The sequence below is a fragment of the Petaurus breviceps genome, unplaced genomic scaffold, assembly GCF_028583685.1.
Source record: "Petaurus breviceps papuanus isolate PSGF00001 unplaced genomic scaffold, PetGlider_PUasm1.0 140, whole genome shotgun sequence".
In the NCBI taxonomy this organism is placed as follows: Eukaryota; Metazoa; Chordata; class Mammalia; order Diprotodontia; family Petauridae; genus Petaurus; species Petaurus breviceps.
In genome coordinates, this window is record NW_027185698.1 from 11,538,416 (window position 1) to 11,546,013 (window position 7,598).

Consider the following 7,598-nt stretch of genomic DNA (forward strand, 5'->3'; position numbering starts at 1 on the left):
TATCTATCTATCTATCTATCTATCTATCTATCTATCTATCTATCTATCTATCATCTATCTATCTCTTTGTCTATCTATCTACATCTATGTAGATAGAGCTATATACATAAAAACCCACATATACATTATAATACATAATTTATATATGTATATATATATTAGTGTGTGTGTGTGTGTGTGTGTGTGTGGTGTCTGCGTGTGTGTGTGTGTCTCCTTTTCCTTTGATTTCTTTGGAATACATTCTTAGGCATGGTATTGCTGGGTCAAAGGTCAATGGGCTGCACAACTTTAAAGTCTGTTGAGTACAGTTCCAACTTGTTCTCAAGAATTATTGTACCACTTCTCAACTTCACCAGTTATGCATTAGTGTTCCAATGTTCACATCTCCCTCAGTGCGTTATTTTCTATTTCTCTCATATTTGGCAATATGATAGCTACAAGCAAGTATATCAGAGTTGTTTCTTTAATCAATAGTGATTTGGAACTTCTTTTTTTTTTCGTAAGACTACAGATAACTTTGATTTTTTCTTCTGAACACCTTCTCTTCATGGCATTTGACCATTTCTAAATTAGGGAATGTTTGATTTTGCATAAATTTGACTCAAATTTCTATATATTTCAGAAATGAGGGTTTTATTAGAGGAACTTGCTGTAAGAGTGTCACCAGTTTCCTGCTATCGTTGTAATTTTTTAAACTAAAATATATTTTTAGATTTGTAATGTCTTTTTTAAAATTTTATTTTGGAGGCAGGAGGGCAGGGCAGTTGGGGTTAAGTGACTTGCCCAAGGTCAAATGGCTAGTAAGTGTTAAGTGTCTGAGGCTGGGTTTGAACCCCAGTACTCCTGAATCCATAGCAGTTGCTCTATTCACTGTACTACCTAGCCACCTCAGATTTGTAACATTCTTTAAAAACTTTTTGACTCCCAAATTCTTTTCCTCCTTCCTGATGCTCCCTCACCCCCTGAGAAAGCAAACAATATTACATCAATTATACATGTGAAATAAAGAAAAACATTTCCTTATTAGTCATATCACAACCAAATGAGAAATATACATAAATAAAGTGAGAAAATTATGTTTCAATTTGCACTTAGAGTTTTTATCAGTTCTCTCCCTGGGGGTATTCAACTTTTTTCTACCATAATACATTTGAAATTGTCTTACATAATTTTATTGATCAGAGAAGGTTAGACAATTGGAAAATGGCTCATTTTTAGAATAAATTTCACTTAGTTCCCTATGTATTTGAGGAATGAGGGTTTTATCAGAGAAACATTCTCTATTTTTTATATTATGTCATTGTCTATGTTATATATTATCTCTTTTAATTAGGTCTATTTTTGTTTATGCTTTGTCTGAGAATGTGATTGCTACTCCTGCCTTTTTTTTCACTTCAGCTGAAGCATAATCGATTCTGCTCCAGCCCCTTATTTTAACTCTCTCTGTGTTTTTCTGCTTCCAGTGTGTGTCTTGTAAAAAACATATTGTTGGATTCATGTTTCTTATTCATTCTACTCTCTAATTCCATATTATGGACAAGCTCCTCCCATTCAATTCACAGTTATGTTTATTAACTGGGTATTTTACTTCATTCCATTTTCTTTAGTTTGTCCTTCACTTTTTTTATGCTATCCCTCCTCAAAAGTCTGTTTTACTTCTGTCCATTGCCTTTCTTAATCCACCTTCCCATTAATCTCTCCCCCTACCCTTTCTCCTCTTATTTACCTATTGGGTAAGATAGATTTCAATACCCAAATGTGTGTGTGTGTGTGTATTCTTCCCTTTTCCTTTGGAATATTACTAATATAGAAAAGTATTTTTCATGACTACAGATATATACTTTATATCAAATTGCTTACATTCTTAAGGAGAGAGGGAAGGAAAGGAGGGAAGGAAATATTTTGGAACTTTAAATTAAAAAAATAATTTTTAAATTGTTTTACATGTAAGAAAAATAACAAAATAATATTTCTGATTCTCTCTCAATTACTCTTTATCCTGCTTCTTTATGTTACATCCTGGATTACTCACATGATTATATGTGATATGAAATTATGAAGTTCATACCAGACTTATTTTTATAGTTAATTGGTCCCTCTCAGTGGAAGTGGTAAGTATCAATCTATTGTATCTAAATGCCTTTATGATTTCTCTCTTCTTTGTGAGAGGGGAAGTGGCTCCAACAGAGATGAGTGCTGGGATCTACATTTGGCCTACCAGGAATTGGGATTTAGGCTTTAAATTTCTGAGAACACTATCTCCAGAAAGAATTTTACAGTGTTTCAAAGACATAACTTGACTACTTGCCACTTATCAGAACACAAGTAGGAATAATCAACTGGAAGAAATTAATTGTTCCAACTCTAGATTACATTCTTCAAGATTAAAGTCAAGATCACAATCTAGTTCCAGGTCAAGGTCCAGATAACATTCTAAAAAGGTTTTGTTGCAGAACATATTTAAGATCTTATAGTAGCAATCATGCATATTCTAGAGATTATCATTGAGACTATGGCTGCAATGGAAGGTTCACCTCATTTCAGAAGGCTAGCATTGCACCTTGCAAAAAAACACACAAAAAAAAACAGAAATACAAAGGAGAATTGACATCTTACCAAGTGCCCTGAGAAAGCATATCCACTTATCAGGAGAAGAGAGAGTTTTTAAAGAAAAAAAATCAAAGGGGAGATACAAATTTAAAGTGTGATGATGCTAATGTTTGACATCACATTGATCATCATAGAAAAGGGAAATAAAGCAAAGAACAGGGGCTTTCCAAGAGTTCAAGAGAATCCAGTGGATCCAGAAAGCAGGAAAAAAGTACTAAAGATTACAAAGAATACAAATTTTACAAAGATAACAGTCAACATAAAAGTAGAGAGTAAAACCATTCTCGAACTTCATCCTCTTCCCCAGCAAGCTCTCAAGGAGAAAAAGAAAGTAAGAAGGAAACAGAAGAAGAGCTTAAAACCCACCATGAATCAAAAGAATATTCAGGCTTTATAAGAGTCAAGCGACCCAGAGGAACTTACTAGAGGCAGAGGAAAAGCCATAGGAGTACTATATCTATTTATCTATCTATTGGTTGAGCTATCTAAGTTAATTAAGACAACAATCGGTTTACCAATGCTATCAAAATGTTATTCTCTCCAACCTAAGTGTTCTCTCTATGCTTTGTCTAATCCATCTGCTTTTTCCATATTCTGTTACAGGTCTACTTCATTTGATATTTTAACCACCTATCCAGAACTTTGATGTAAGTATCTGAAAGCATCTTGCTCCATTATACTTGACAGTATAAAGGATATATTACAAAAAGATTTGCAGATCTTTTCAATTATTTTTCGTCCTTGTTGTCATTGTTGTCTTTTCCATTTTAATTTTCAAATGGTCTGTTGAATTTTCTTAGGGTTCTTGCCAAACTATCTTTAAACTAACTTTCCTTTCCACAGCTACTTACTGTCTTATGTGGCAGTTGTTACTTGTAACCTTTCACTTCATTCATCCACAATTTTGAATTTATATTCTATGCCACTATTGTCCTTGATGGTCATTTCTTTACACAGCATTAAAAGAGTGGTAATGATCAGTTACAAAAGGGAAGTGGTGATCACTGAGTTATTAAATCTTCCTTAGAAATATGTCACCAAAAATAGCCATCATTTCCTGAAACAAAGGCCAATGTTTTTAGCACCAATATATTTCCAATAAAGTATATTTGTCAGTCACAAATATTACTAACTCCAATGACTTGAAAGTTAGAATCACCAATGGGAGATATAGAGGCACAAGTTGGATGTCATCAGGTTATCAAATACTTTAAGCAATGAATTTAAAAAAAACTAATATCATCAATAAAATGCTTGAATATAAATATCACCTATTGATGTTGTAAGAGCAAGGAGGACAGGATGGGGGCAGCTGTTGTTCTGTATTGTTTTACTTGTGATTTAAAGAAAAGAGAGAATAACACCAGCAGAGTGGGAATATATTCTATCATTAAATTATGGGAACATACGGATTAGAGTTACAGTTGTTAGGCAGGTACAAAAGGGCTATGATCTGAGTGATAGAAGCTGTACCCATAATGAAAAGATCTCAGATGCATTTAATTATTGAATATATTTGACAAGTTTATCAAATTTCTGGATGATACAATTCTAGGATAAGTAACATGCTAAATTTAAGTATTATGATATAAACCTCTCTCATTAGGTTTGGACAATGAGATTCATCTAATGAAATGAAATGCAATATCAATGAATGTGAAATTCTATATTTGGGCAGCAGAAATCACCATGAGATTAAAAAAATACAGAAACATATATAAATACCAGTTCATATAAGAGATTTGTCAGTGTACTTTAAATTCAAGATAAAACAAATGTATAGCATGGTCACCAGAAAACAAAAGCCAATGCAGATTAAGACTGTATTAAGAAGGATATAGCATCCAGGTCTGGGGAGGTGACCGTATCACTATATTCTGCCTAAGTCTGATTATATGTGAACTCCAGTGTTCAATTCTGGCCACCACATTTATAGAAGAAAATAGGTAAGTTGGAATTTACTTAGAGTAGAGAATGACTCCCTCTAGTCACCATTCTACTGAATAACAGAGGAATTTGGGGAATTGTCTTTTCATAAGGTATGAGTCATTAGCTTAAAGTCCCTTATAAAACACAGACATTTTAAAAGAGGATGTAGTTTCTAGCCAGTTATTTTTAAGATACCAGACAAGTTTCTAACCTGTCTTATGGCAATCATTCTTAAATTGTGGCTGTAATGAAGAGTGGAGTTTGGTCCTTAATTTTACCATTTCTTTTGTATCTCCTTCCCTTTTGTAGGTGTCCTTGTGAAGATGAATAGCTGGAACAATTGTGATTTTGGTTTCTGGGACAGTAGCCCTGAGAAATTGTCTACCATAGAGAAACTTACCATTAAGTAGAAGCACAGACTTCTTTTCATTAAATCAGACAATTCTAGGGCAGAGGTTAATACAAAATGCTGAATTGGCAACCTTGAAGCAAAACAAAACAAAACAACAACAATCCCCCAAACTTATATTTGATGAGGTCTGTCAGCCTCACAAGCAACTGTATCTATAGCTGTTATGTCACTAAATCCATTTAAATATTTTGGTAATTTTATGCTTTGATTCGTTCAGGTTAGCTGATTTTAGTGTAAGAATAAATAACCATTCTATGGCTGGTGCATATTGTGCATTGAATATCTCCGTGTTTTAACTTCCTTTCTTTCTGAAGAATCTATCAGATTTTCAAAATATGACCATTAGTAAAATTAGCAACTTTCTCTAGGAAACTGAATTGGGGAGTTATTGAGGAGTCATTAAGTGTGAGATATGGAATGTACTTTTCTTGTTTAGAGGGTGGCTCTAAGCACTGAAACTTTTACAGTCACCTAACTGGGTTACAAAACAAGGAGTGGTATAGGTCATCAGCCCTCCAAATGCCAGACAACTAGACACCTGTTTAATAGGTTAACATGCTAAGGGAGTAACAAAGTAGATCCTTTAAGGATCAAAGTTATGGAGGATGGTTATACTGAAGAAGAGAAGGTTAAGCGGGTGAAAAGATACAGGCACTTGAAGAGGTGTCTAATATTGGATCTTTTTATCACAAAGGGCAGAATCCTGGATGAATCATAAACTAGAGTTCAATCAATTAATTAAAAAGTATTTATTAAGTTATTGAGGGGACGAGTCAAGATGGCGGAGTAGAAGCAGGACCTCTGCAGGGATCGAGCTTCCACCTTCCCCAATCCATGTAAAAGGGGAAGCTAAATAAACTTTGGAGTGGCAGAACTCACAAAACGACACAGAAAAGCTAACCTCCCACTGAGGATGGCCCAGCAGGCTGGCGGGAATTGGCCAGCGCAGTGCTCTGGGAGCCAGTCATGCCCAGGCCCCTGTGAGCCTGAGGTTTTAGCCCCAGGGTGGGCCTGACCAGTTGCCGGCTGGAGGGACACCAGATAACTAGCAGCTATGACTGTTTTCAGATTCATCAACACATAGATGTGAAGGACAAAGAGAGAAGTGAAGTGTGGACTTTGGGACCAGTAGTTGGGAGTGCATCAGCTTTTGCCCCCAGGGCAAGAAGCCACTGAGACACAGCTGGCTCCAAGTTGTAGTTTCAGATCCTGGCCTGCAGAGTGTAGGGGGATCAAGTGAACAATCTGAGGGGTAATTGTTCTTGCTTTAACCTGCTTGGATCTGGATTGCAGTCTAGGGTGTAGATCCTGGGGTGCATGACCAGCTTGCCAGAGGGTGTGGAGGCCTTAGAGAGGGCACCCAACTAATACTCCAGCAGCTGAGAAAACCCCAGCATTTGGGACAAAAGTTCCCTGTCTGGTGGCAGAGTCCTACTGTGGCAAAAAAGCCCAGGGGTCAAGTGACTGAGGGGTGACAAGACCAGACAGAGGAAGCAAAACAAACAGAAGCAAAGCATGGAATAGGAGGAAGAGAGTGAAGTCAGAACTCCTGCACCAAAAGCATCAAAGGAAAATACGGGCTGGTTACAGGCCATAGAGGACCTTAAGAAGCAGATAAGAGAAGTGGAGGAAAAAAAAACTTTGTAACTCAAAACCTGGCAGAAATGAATGATGTAAATCAAAAGTTAATAAAGTGTATTAAAAAAAACCGTAAATGGTTTTATAAAAATTATTATTTTTAAAAAAATTTTCTTGACCCTTGAACATCATATGATTATCCTGGATCTGGTTGATAGTCTGGGTTATGGTGTCCTCAGGCTTCAGAAATTATTGTATGTCATGTCATTATATTTAATTTCTTTCAAATTGGAGTTTAATTTATTCTACTTGATTGTTGTTTTCTTTCTTGGGTATGGGGAAAAAAATTCCTTAATAATTAGTGTTGTACAATGACCGTGATAGCCTGCTTCAGTGATAGGAAGACCTGGATTCAAGGCTTGCCTCTGATACATAAATTTTTTTGATTCTGGACCAGTCAATTAACCTCTCAGTACTGTAGGCAGTACTGAGTATAAACTGTAAATAATATGCCACACTGCATTGGTAGAGGGCCAGCTATCATCCTGCTCTTTCTCAACACTAAACTCATACAAGTAAATTATATAAGATTCATTTTCTTGTTTGTTTTGCCATTTCACTTTATTCAATTTATCAATCAAAATTTCACACCAACTAAAGCCATGCTATCCTTTCATGTTGAAGTATGATTTGTTTAGAGTGGGTTTGGTGACTTAGAGGATATTTCATAGTCTTAGCATTCATTATATCAATGAAATTACAGGTCTAACTTCTATCCCTATTCTCATACTGATAGGTTTAACAAGATACCCCAGAATTCAAGGGTCTGGACAACATGACCTAGACTTATTGCTACTTGACAGGCCTATAATTGACTAAAACTAGGCCTATTGTCATTCCTTATCCGTGACCGTCACTTTCCTACTTTCATTCCTTTGAATAGACTTTGTGATACATAATGTCTTTTCCTTCCAAGTCCTCTACAATGCCAAATCCTCTGCCTCTTGGTATACTAACCATTCTTTAGACTGAAATGCCACTTTCTCCATAAATATTTTCCTCATCACCC

General features: G+C 35.7%; 1 long non-coding RNA gene across 1 annotated transcript in view; it reads left to right on the plus strand.

The window, feature by feature from the left end:
- Nucleotides 1–6,536, plus strand: part of LOC138150251 (uncharacterized) — a 213,234-nt gene extending 206,698 nt beyond the window's left edge. Inside the window, exons 3-4 of the long non-coding RNA XR_011165535.1 lie at nt 3,214–3,257; nt 4,849–6,536. This is a non-coding gene — a long non-coding RNA (uncharacterized lncRNA). The remainder of the gene's footprint in view (nt 1–3,213; nt 3,258–4,848) is intronic.
- The last annotated feature ends 1,062 nt before the right edge of the window (nt 6,537–7,598 follow it).